This window comes from Lepisma saccharinum, chromosome 1, assembly GCF_977018435.1.
Source record: "Lepisma saccharinum chromosome 1, izLepSacc3.1, whole genome shotgun sequence".
NCBI lineage: Eukaryota > Metazoa > Arthropoda > Insecta > Zygentoma > Lepismatidae > Lepisma > Lepisma saccharinum.
The window spans coordinates 21,395,589-21,408,308 of NC_139229.1; the positions used below are offsets into that span (position 1 = coordinate 21,395,589).

Genomic DNA, 12,720 nt, shown 5'->3' on the forward strand with positions numbered 1-12,720 from the left:
CTGCAGTACTATAGGGTTTCTAAATACGCTATCGGGACCTATCAATCGGATTTTATCGTGATGAATGTAAGACAAGCTATAGCAAAAAGCATGTTTATGAATGCAGAAGTGGTTAAAGCATTCCAGGAATTAGCAGTAAATATGTCGGCAATTGAGCCAATGCTATTCTGAACTAGCTTTTAATTTGATTTTATCATTGTTATTATCTGAGAAACAAATCACGACCCGAGTGCTTTCTGTAAGATTAAGGTCAGTGTTCGGAAAGTTCCTTTTTGAAGTAGTAGAGCCGCGGTGGTCTAGTAGGTAGGGTGTTTGACTGATACCCAAGTTCGATTCCAGGGGTGTCCCCGCATAAAGCTGCTCTGGGGCTCACCCAACCTCAAATCTATGGGTACCTGGGGGCAACCCTGGAGGTTGCAGGAAAGGCGTGGCCGGAGCGTGGTGCTGACTACATCACCTCCAAAATGTCGGGAGATCGAGAATATGTGAGGACCTTCCTCTACATCCCTAAATGTGCATTCATGCCACGGTGGTATATGCACGGGGAACTTTACCTTTACATTACAGAGTTGCACTTACTTTCTGCTTGAGTGATTGATTGAGTTTGTGTTTTAAGTCCACTTTATGCACAGTAAGGCTAAACAGGTCTGGACCTACAGTTTAAAGGGGAAATCGGAACCACTGCCTCCACCGGGTATCAAACTCGGGACCCCTTCATTACTTACTTCCTATCTGGTGAATATTTTCTTGCAAACAAATTGCACATAATCAATGATCATTAATTGTAATAAAATAAATTAAAACATGAGTTTTATTTATCTTTGCTCGTATATTATTACAATTAAGAATGATCATTGATTAACTATTTAACTGTCGTAAAGTAACTGTTAACTGTTGGTAAAGTTTCTTCTATTACAAAAGTAACTATGTCACAGCTAACTAGTTACAGTTAGAATTCATCAACAAAGTAACTGTTATTTACAACTGCGTTAGAGAAGTAACTAGAAACTTCCAAACGCTAATTGAGACTGTAGAATACTTCGTTCTATTTAACATTTTGCAAAAAATGCAGCAATGCAATTCATCTAGACTATAATTGTTTATCCTCACAATAGAATTTTAAATTGTTTAGAACATATTTAAACTCTTATTGCTTTATTTGATTTCTTTGCGTGATGCAGAACTTCCATTTTTTAATATTCAAGATTCTAAACCTAACGATAATGGTGCGTTGTGTGGGTTTGCAGCTGCTGGATTGAAAATATTGAATCAGGTTAAGTCAGGTTAAGTGCTGAAGCAAAGTAAGAATATAAACGTTTTATCCCCCCCCCCCCTTGGGAGAATCTTGTCAGTGTAGACAATGCGATGATTCAAGACTGAAACGGGAACCAAGAAAATGCGACAGGGAGTGGTTGGTGAGGTTGCAGAATGCTGTGTTTACATAACAACAGTTGAATGACGGCCGAAACCAGGTGTTATCACGGTTTGTGTACACACAATGGATGTGATTGCACAATCGTGAACGGAAAGCATGCCTCATACCACAGCAGATGTGCGGTTGACTAAGTTATCTGTGGTCTAGTTCTACACGTGTTGTGCCAGCGGCGGCTCTTGGCTCTGAAGTTAGGTGTAGAGGAAACTGTAAAACATTCTTATCATCCTCGTCTTTCTAATGAAAAAATGGGGTTTCAATTTCACACTAAACCATAAACAGGATTCACATTTATCTTAAAACTGCACGAAAGGAAAAGACACGGACACACTTAACTCAACTTCTCGAAGGCAAGTGCAGTACGTTGCTTTGCCTGCCCGTGGCTCTGCATTCGCGTAATGGCGAAGCTCGTAGCTCAATCAGTGACGTCACGGTTGTCATGGCAACCAACGTAACGCAGTTTATCTTTGTGTGCATGGAAATCGCTTCCCCAGCTAGAGCTCTGCACTTACTGCTACAAGCGGCAACCTTAGAATCCCTTCTCCCCGAAGCCGCCAGCAGGGAAACAGGATTTTGTCAAAAGAATCGTTCTACGCTGTGAATAGGGACCAGTTCTTAGCGTTTCCCTAGTATAATGTGGTAAAGTGCCATTGCAACTACTTCATCTCAATAGCCGCCACTGGCGTTCAAGGGCGCACGCAGGATTTTTTTCTCAGGCGGGAGTAGAGTAATATTTCATATCTTGGCCTTAAGTCATGGAAACTTTTATTATTATTATTTTACACATCATAAAATTCAAATTGAATTTAAAATACTTTGACGTTCTATACAAGTTCACACTCGAGTTTACTATTTAGATAGAAAGTGGATTCGCCTTTCTTCCTTTCAATAAACATTTGTTCACGAACAGTTCTTTGTCTTTTTGTACTTTTTCACAATACACAGATATTAGAGACCACTTAATCTACTGTCTTTCATGGTATCTCTGATTTATGTTTTTACATGCCGAAGAGTATTGTAAAGAAAAAGTAATAATTCAAAGTGACGAAGTGTGAATTATTAAGGCCAGATCCCTACTTCGGAAAATGATTTCCCGAATTTTCATAATCCTGAACAGCCGAGAATTTCGAAAGAATCTTATTTAAAACAGGTCAATTCTTGATGTTTTCTGCACAATAAGTGCCAGAAATTTCTCGAAATTAACAGTTTTTATTCCAGAAGTGCAAAAACAGGGGCAGGAATATTCTCCTCCGCCTTCTCGAAAAACACTCTGTCAGTATGAAGTCATCATGTTCTTGCATCGCCCTTACAATAACCGACATAAATTACGACTAAAGTGAAATCATATGTGTGTATTATTTACGTTCAGGTTGATACAAATTTCCAAGGGGAGGGGGCATGACACCCTCCTGTCCCACCTTCCGTACGATATGCACTTTTGACGACAAAATCAGGTCGACAGGCAGTGTGCATCTTCACAATATGATGACGCACTTTTTGTGTCAGTCAGGTAATATAAATTTTCTAAAGTCATTCTCTTCATCTTCTGGCTTTAGAGTGCCACACACGTAAATTTGCCGTTGCGTAGAAACGAATTTTCGTTTCGTCTCCCTCTCTCTTAGCATCATGTGTTCTACCCTGCTCGAAAACCTTCGCTATTGTTGCCACATTGTCATTCCATTCCTGGACACACTCGCGCAAACATCATTGAAAACAATTGAATAGCGCTCCAGCTCGCGGTTCCCACCGTTCGGTAGGGACGCTAATGTGGCAATATAGCACGGCGTAGTGCTTGCTTCTTTTATGCAGTGCATGTTCATTGGCTAGCTAGTAACTAGTGTTGCCAACTGTAATAATGAAGCACTATTTCTGTCACGGAAGGGGAAAAGGCAGGTAAATTGGCGGTGAGTTTTGTTGGATTGGAAGAACCATATTTTTATTTTATACTAAGTATTTGACCGGTTTGACGTTGTGTGCGTGTATTGCGTGTGTTTATGTAAAAGTGTGTGTTTGCTAATGAACGTTAAATTCCATAATGCCTCCAGTTCTGTCGAAGTTGAAATCAAAAACCTTGCATAGCCAAGCTCGGGAAATTCTAAGCAACGTGCACGAGTTCATGAAGGAGGAAGCCAGTCATGGTGTTAGCATCCCAATAAAGCATTTTGGCAAGAGAGCAGCGAACAGCAGCAACAAATTGTTCATATTTCATAATTTTGGAATTATTCAAAATAAATAAATTATGTGGCTCCAACATCATTTCAACTCTGGCTCCGGCACGTGTTCTTGTAGAAATTGCATAGAGGAGGCTGTCATTTTTGCTGCTTAATGCGATACATATTGTTTTCTGTGTTAAAATTGCCATGCTTTGATGGGTGACCAAGTTCATAGCAGGGCCGGCGGAAGGGGAGGGCGAACCGTCCCATCGCCCAGAGCGGCAAAATTTGAAGAGAAGAAAAAAATAAGCTTATTGAAAACTGTGATCGAGCGAGATATTCTTTTGCGCTGAATAGTATTGAAATAGCATAAGAAGTCTCATTATTTATTTTATATTTTGATGTTTTCGTTAGGAATATATTGATTTTCAATTTTCCGTTGCTGCGTAATGACCGGGGGGGGGGGGGGTCGAATAGAGCCGCCACCTCCCAGGGAGGCAAAATGACTAGCGCCGGCCCTGGTTCATAACAAAAGAAAAAGCCGCGCAGCTTATCGTCTAGTGGCAGTATATGTACTTGTTATTGTTGTGGAAGCCGGCATCCTTTGTAAATGTACAACAAAGGCAACCGACTGTCGCCGATCTCAGAGAGGAAATAATAATACTGCTTCAGGAGGAGTGTTATGGTGCAATTGTAGCGGTTTAACACGTTGGCATGTTATTATCTGCCGTTGCAGTTCCATACCAGTGTATACGGGTTTTGGGAGTGAAAAGTTAGAACGCCACCAGTGCATTAATGCAATGAAAAATAATATATATATTTTTTTATTTTGTTTGAAATCACTCAAATAAGGAATCGTATGAAGAAGTCTTCTTTGCAGCATTTTTGGTAATTTTACTTATGTGTTAGTTCATATTTTGCGAATTTTTAGTCCATATGTATGTAGCTACATACATAGTCACTTGTTAGTACATATTAATCCTAGTCCTGGTATAATGCATGACGTTTAAAACTCAACGTTAGATAGACCTGAATTCTCTAATTTTATTGTTGTACGTAACAGCTGTGCATCGGCGCACCGCAGCGATTTTTCTATCTGCTCCATTAGCAACACTGCTTCTTTAGTTCTGTCGCGCATTGCACGGCAGAATTATCTGCGCTGGACTCTACTAGCAGTTTGTTTGAAATAATACTTCGCGGATTTAACTATTTTCTCCTGGCAATCCAAAATATTATTTTTACTATGTTTTTTTTTCGTATGCAATTTTAATTGGTCATTATCCATTGCCTAGTGCTTTTATTCGAACACAACGTTTCGAGAGCACCTCTTCTCCCATGCTCGGGTGAATATATTCTTTTTTACCGGTGATGGCACTGATGGCGATTGAACCTAGGGATTTTACTTCAAATCCTGTGCTCTAAGGAACTACCCCACGGTCATGGGTGTCCGGAGGAAGGATCGAAAGGGTCGGTGGACCCCCTGGAAATTGACATAGTTCATTTAAAGATACAAGAAAGCCGAAAGTTTGTTACTCTTATTGTTAAGAACAGAAATAAAGTTCATTCAGTTTGTATTCGAACAGAATAATCAAAGTGAAACATTGAGTGAAAATTACAGGAACAAGGTTGTATATTATACCATTTCATCCAAAGAACAAATGGTTGCCCAGTTTTCAAAATTCTAATAATTACAGTTGTAGGTGAGAGGTCACACAACAAACTTTATGAAAAAAAAAAACTCTATCATTGAAAGCCCTTTCTTGAACGAGACGTGCGAAAGTTAAGATCAAAATGCATTTCAGATACTATCTTCATAAAATGCAAAATAAATAATGGAAAATAGTTATATAATAACAATAATTATTATTATTATTTCGAATAAAATTTGTTTTTATTAGGTTATAATATTTATTATTGTATAATGACATTAATAACCTTTGTAATAATACTCATTGTTATTGTTTCTCCTATTCAACTTTTATCAATTTGCCCGACCCCCCCCCCCCTGCAAAAATTTCTGGCGACGCCCATGTCCAAGGCGACCCGGTTAGAGCACCGGATTTGTTAGTAAAATCACACGTCTATCGTAGGTTTGATCCCCATCACCATGGACGTCCGCAGGATTTTTTCCAGGGAGGGACAAGGAAGGTATTATCTTTTCCAGGGGGGGGGGGGCAAACATTTTCCCCCAAAAGTGTGTTGTTTCCTAAAAAAACATTACTTAAATTTGATTTATGGTGTTCATGCAATAATTAATACATATTATTGTGGCTAAAATGAAATTATATGTGTGAAATACATAATTTTGGGTTGACTTAGGGGGCCACGGCCCCCCTTGCCCCCCTTTCGGACGCCCATGCCCATCACCGACAAAAATAAGTATGTTCACCTGAAGAAGAGAGAGAAGAGGTGTTAGACTCAACAATGGATAATGTCCAATTAACATTGCATACTAAAGTAGAACCATTCTCACTAACATTCAGAATTTTTTTTTTTGTCTGTCAACTAAATACTCGCTCCTATAAAAACATCTGCAACAGCACTGCACACCCCATTCTTCCACGATTGCGTTCAAAAGCCACCCTAACCTACGCATTGCAAGACTGTATACGTTGAAAAAAAGATAACATACGTAGCGTCACAAAACGTTAACACGGTAATAACAATAATACTAGCGAGCAGCCCTTCATCAATTTAATGTAATCAGTCATCGTCGCGATTAGCCAAAAGAGACAGAAAGGCGACGTAAAATAACAAAAATAGACTGATTCATTGTTCACTTCGTTTTTGTACCACTTTTTGGATAATCCCGAAGATGAGGATGAGTGATGATATGGTGAAATTGATGAAGGGACACTCAGAAAGAACACCTATGCCCAGGCTGGGATTCGAACCCAAAACCCCGGTATCGTAGAGCGCTATGTGCTAACCTAATAAAAATGAGAGTAATAATACATGTATATTCACCTTTATGCGCACCTTCTGCTCGACAAACAAGCACCTCAACGTGTTCACCAATTTACCTTACTTGATTATGGACGCAATCTAGATAAATCCAGAAATAATGCTACGTAATTTCGAGTTCGAACGCGCAGTATCACTTCACAAGTGCACACTGCACTGGACTCGGTAGACGATAAAAAAAAGAAGTCACCAACTTGATCACATGACATCTGTCCTTGATGTTGGATCTCGCTTCACTGACACGCGACTTCGTCACAATCTCCGGTTCCTTCTTTCGTCGATATGGATTATGTAATATCACCTTGCATTGCTATGGCTTTATTTGCAAAGCTTCCTTATACGTGATAACAACACTACGGCCATTGGCGAAATTTGGGGCCTAATTTTGAAGGGGTCAGAAGCAGACTTGGTCCTAATTTCAAGGTGGCGGTATCAGACTTTGGGCCTGATTTTGAGGTGGCAGCGGCAGACTTGGGGCCTAATTTTGAGGAGGCAGAACCAGATTTGTGGCCTACTTTTGAGGGGGCACAATCAACCTGGGCTTAACTTTGTGGGGGGAGAGACTAGAAAAGTTCTCCATCTCATAAAAAATGGCGTCCAGGATAATTTGCTAAATAACTGTGATGTTTGGGAAATCAGAAATATTATCATTTATTACTTTGCTCCTAAGGTCCCCTAGATTGTATATTTTAATAAACCTAAAAATTTTGGGGGCATGTCTCCCCCTGCCCCCGCCGAGTTACACCTATGACTACGGCAGCGAGTGTGGGAACTAGCCCTTTGTGAAATAATTTGGACGTAAATTATTCTAATTCAATATTTACGTCTCGAATTTTGTTTTAAAAAACAGAATTAAACTATTTTTCTTTCATTATAATAACATTAGCAAGAAACGTGCAACATAATACATGTAAAAAAGCTATCGCCCATTTTATGAAAAATAAGTATAGGCTACTTGTAGAGGAGTACACTCTGTTCCGGTAATCTCTGGAGCAAGCGAGCGAAAATAAGTCTCTGCGCCAGTAATGGTTCGAGAGGGCTCGACTAATGAACGTGTGATAGGGGAAGTGAGTGCATGGAGGGGAAAACGCGGCTCCAGCTACCAGTCGATTACAGCAGCGCGCACTGCTCTGATCCACCCACTCGCTTTCTCCCCGTCTCTACCGTTATGTGTCTATGGACCACCTCTAAACTATAAATCACATTATCAAAATGATGTCATACATTATAGTGATTTCATCAAATGTTGATGCGATTATACAATTAATGCAAAATGTTTATTAAACCAATGGAGGGATTTGGACCCGTTAAACACTACCCTTATATATGGCCCTGACAGCTCGGTTATTTTTTGAACCAATTAACTCTCAGTAACTTAGTAAATACATCAGTCTACCAAAGTTTATCATAATAGGTCCGATAGTTACCGAGTTAACGATAGTTGGCATGGGCAGACGTTTGTGATAGGAGCGTGGTGATGTCCCAGCTCGGGAAGTGCTAACTGAGGAAGTGTGACGGAATTTCCCATTTCAGGAACTGTCTTTTTCCCGGTGGAAAAGGAAAATGGAATACATTCCCAAACACAGGAAGCGCTTCTAAAGGCCAAATTACACGGAGCTGACATGTACTGGAATTCTCTTGTTGGTGCTGAACTCGCTACCAGACTAGAAATAATCGTCGTCAGACTTTTAGCGACTAGACCGTGTTCTGATGGTAAGTTGCTTATCTGCTCGATGCTGTGGTAACAACCAATCAGAGCGAACGTTTGGTCATGTGAAGATAATCTGTGAGTTTGGCAAGAACAATCGCTTTTTGTTTGTATTCCTTGAGTGCTGATGATGCAATTTTTTGTTTGTTGCTTGATACAAAAAAAGTAGCTGTTCATTAATATTTAGGAATTTATCCATGTACAGTAAAACTCCTAACGGACACCTCTGAATAGCGGACACCTCTAAATTACGGACATTTTCAAATTTCCCGGCAGAAATACATGGGGTTTGTTTCACCTATGTCACAAACTGCTGCATCGAGCAGCCATGATTGTGGCGGGTTCTTATAAACATTTGGAATTCAAGCGGGCGAGGAGGAGATTTGAACCTTGCTTACGGTGGGATAATTTGTGCAATAGCTATTAAGTTGTTTACGTCTAACGCACTCACGTTTATCCTAGAATTTTCCGAGAAAGAACAGAAGGTGCAGAATTTTCCGATTGTTGATTAGAATACGCTGTCATGGCGAGAATAAATCGTGCCAACATTAATGAACAAAACAAACAGTACAGAGCGGTGGGGTGAACATTTCCTTTCAGGTAAGTTCATATATCTCATTTCTCTGCGACTTTTAGTACAAAAGTTTTTTTTTTTTATCATACTTGCAAGTAGCGTTTCCTTGTTATTGTTTTATTTGGTAGAGAGGTGTTGATAATTTTGACGATAAAAATGATAACATTCAAAGGTAAATTAATCTTGATAATTGAACGCTTGTACTTGATCATTTATATTTAATTAATTAACACAAACTGTTATTAATTGTTATCCTATTCATGAGAAAAGGTGCCTGTATTAGGTTTTGCGTACTGTCAGAAAAAAAAGCACTGCTTGGTTAAGACATGTTAATGATATATCAAAGTATCTCAAATTGATTGTTTATTTGGTTTATTTTATTTTGTTTTTCTGCTATATTTGGCTAGTCGTTAAGATCAGTCATGCTAGATTCGTATCTGGAACCCATAGTATCGTAGTGCGTTGTGCTAACCACTCCGTCACTGAGGCCTGATATCCCAAAGTGTTAAAGCAAGGAGTGAAATTACTGTTTTTTAACAACTCAACATTTCAAATTACTTCGCTTGAACAAACGTTGAAAGGAAACATAGAATAGAAGGTAATGGCTGAGTCTTGGAATTTTCTTTTAATCTGTACTCAAGGTCGTTGATGACCACTTTCTCCCACCCCGTAGCGAGAAACATGGGTTAAGCCCCTATCACACGGAACTGGATTTCTAGTAGGAATGCCCTAGTTGGCGCTGAACTAACTTTCTAGGTAGCAATTATGGCCGCCTGGCTGACTGCTTGACTGGTTTGGAGGAATAGGACATGTTCTAATTGCTACTAACTTTCTTCGACTAGATTCTCTGGAACAGCCAATCACAGCAAAGTTAGGCCATGTGAAGATAATCTGTGAGTTTACAAAGTAGCGTTTTTTTGTCTGTGGTTTCCGAGTGCATACAGCACGAAAGGCATGTTTACAATTGATAAAGCTAAAATATTATTCCATACGTGTATAGTAAACGTTGTAAAGTATGTATTTTATCAGCGCCGTTCTTCTCTACCTAAAACCATTTAATACAAAGCGATATTCCTCTCGGTTGAATAGTTATCGTATTTTAAAAGTGTGAAGTGATACGTTGTTTACATCTCGCGCGTCTGCCATTATGGGAACGAAAGACTATCGACAAGTACGGTATAACAAGTACCGTGTGAGGCGAAAACTACCAAATGGGTAGCCAGTCCAGCGTCAACTAGAGCATTCCTACTGGATATCCAGTTCCGTGTGATTCAGGCTTTACTTAGCCTACGGGATGTAAATATTTTAAGCATAATCCGAACCACTAATAAATACGAAAACGAACTGATTCCATGTAGCTGGTTCAAGTAAATAAACACAGGTGAACTAGAGTTGGCCTTTTCGTTGCATTTTTAAGCAATGTTACCGACATTTTACACAGTACTAACAACAAACGTGCTCTTGGCGCAGGTGTAACGAACGCTACATGGTGGGACTTTCCTTGCAGACGACAAACAGCTCAACCGATCTTGCACGAACGCTTGACGTCGCCGGAGAAGCAATGTGCTCGGCTGAAGCAGACGGCCCCTAGCATTTATATGGGAGATTCAGAGAGCAAAAGTATATTATTACTTTTAGGAGGGGGAAAATAATAATTGTCATCCTCCAAGATGGTATTGAGGCATCCTTTTAATGATTAGTAACATAATTGAAAACGCGCTACTTTTAAAAGGGGGCAAAGTACATGTGAAAAAATGTATTTGGAAAATCCATATTCTTGAAACTTTCTGACCGATGCGCTTCAAAGAAAGTTACGTGTTCTCCTTTAGAATTTCGTCATTTTACAAATCGTAATATAATTTTAACAAAAACGTGGCATGCTAAAGAAGAATTAAAGAGTTTAAAAAAATAATTGATTAATAGACTTAGTTTATTTTACTTCGCTTATCTGTCACATATGGCTAATCGCAAAGATGAGGATGCGTGATGATATGATGAAATTGAAGAAAGGAGAGTAGACCCATGCCCGGGCGGGGATTCGAACCTGTGGGCCCTTGGCATCGTAAAGCGTTGTGCTAACCACTTCGCCACGGAGGTCAGCATTACAAGGAAATAAACAGAAAATGACAATCATATGGCATCTATTTTTAATATGCGAGAAACATTTGCGAGGAGGTTATTGAAGTAACAAATAATTATTACTAGACGTTGTGATGAAAATTATTAATATATCTGAAATATCGAGAGTTGACCTTGCAGTCTCTAAATGTACTTTTAGGGTTACGCAAAACCTTTACTCAAAATTGCTAGTGTAAATCTGATAATAGTTTTCACAGCTTGCCATAGCATGTTGGCATGAATTCAGTTGACAAGAACAAAATAATATTATTTTAAAACATACAGCAAAAAGAAATCCAACGCTTTCAAGTTAAAACTCCCTTACATTGGAAGCCTGGAGAGAGCAAAACAGGGGTTCCTTCGTAACACGATTTCTTGAAAACCATTTTACACATTTGAATCAACTTTGTGATAAATTGATTAGAAAGGATGAATCTTAACAGTAAAAGTTGTAACTTTTCCCCTGCTACTATATTTTAGAAGATATTCGTTGTCAAATATCTCAATATTTGCATAAGGAACCAGCCTTTTCCGTGCCGAGTGTTTCGACCATGACGTAATGCATCCACGGACAACTGCGCATACGATCTGCGCCGCCGAACGAGCACCCCCCTGCAAACAGCTTTGTCGCAAACATGGCGGCGGTGCGAATCCTGACGTCACATTAAACCCACATCAAAATTACTTCTCAATAACGGACGCGGACACTGAAAACGGCCTCGCCAACACAACAAAACTTCTTAATAACGGACAGCCTGAAAGAAAACGGTCGCAATTCCTGGAATTAGACACAACAATGGCCAGTATTTCGAACTAACGCGGATTGTTTCATGTTACACCGAACGTATTTCTTTTTAAAAGTGTAGACAGTAGACAGTATTCTTTGTGGTTATCTTGAGAAGCGTGTGTCACTTCTGCTACGTATTTTCTTTATTGAAATTTGTAATGTATGTAGGGACTTTAGTAAATTTCAATTCATCGTATGTAGTACAGTATTTTGTTCCTTGTATGTAGGAAAAAAATAACAACATTGTGTTCGTAAAGTACGTAGTACTGTCATATGCTTATCCCATTGTGTAACATCCTTCACTTTTTTCTGAATAGCAGACACTTCTCAATAACGGACATTTACTAGGGACGTTCAATATATAAGTTTCCCTGTGATATAAAATATTGTATAAAGCAATGCCATTAAAAAGAAGAACATGGTTGACAAGCGCCATCCTTCGTCTACAAGGAACAACAATCGATTCGTTGTCAGACGTGAAGGCGCATGCGCTCAAGGGCGAAAAGGAAATGCTTGTTCGGAAAACGCGGGCTCGCGTCAGCATGGATGCTAAGGGCGTTCTGCTTATTGACTTTTTGGAACGAGGGAGAACAATTAATGCTGACCGTTATTGTCAAACATTGGATAAACTGAAAAACGCAATTCGACATAAGCGACCAGGTCTCCTGTCAGCTGGTGTCATTCTTCTTGACGATTACGCTCGCCCCCACTCAGCAGTGCAAACACAACACAAAATTGAAGAATTGGACTGGGAACGGCTGCCCCACCCTCCATACAGGCCCGATTTAGCGCCGAGTGATTTCCATCTTTTTCCGGTGTTAAAGTCTGAATTGCAAGGTTACCGTTTCGAAACAGATGAAGAAGTGAAGCGGAATGTGAGAATAGTGCTCAATAGCCAGAGCCCTGATTTTCTTGCAAAGGGTATGGACAAATTGATGCAACGGTGGGACAAATGCCTGAATCTCTATGGGGATTATGTGGAGA

At 39.6% G+C, this 12,720-nt stretch overlaps 1 protein-coding gene across 1 annotated transcript in view; it reads right to left on the minus strand.

Moving 5' to 3' along the window:
- Positions 1-6,730, minus strand: part of LOC145986759 (uncharacterized) — a 32,454-nt gene extending 25,724 nt beyond the window's left edge. The window contains exon 1 of the mRNA XM_083121188.1: positions 6,553-6,730. The gene's annotated coding sequence lies outside the window, so the exon portion shown is untranslated. The remainder of the gene's footprint in view (positions 1-6,552) is intronic.
- Positions 6,731-12,720: the final 5,990 nt, after the last annotated feature.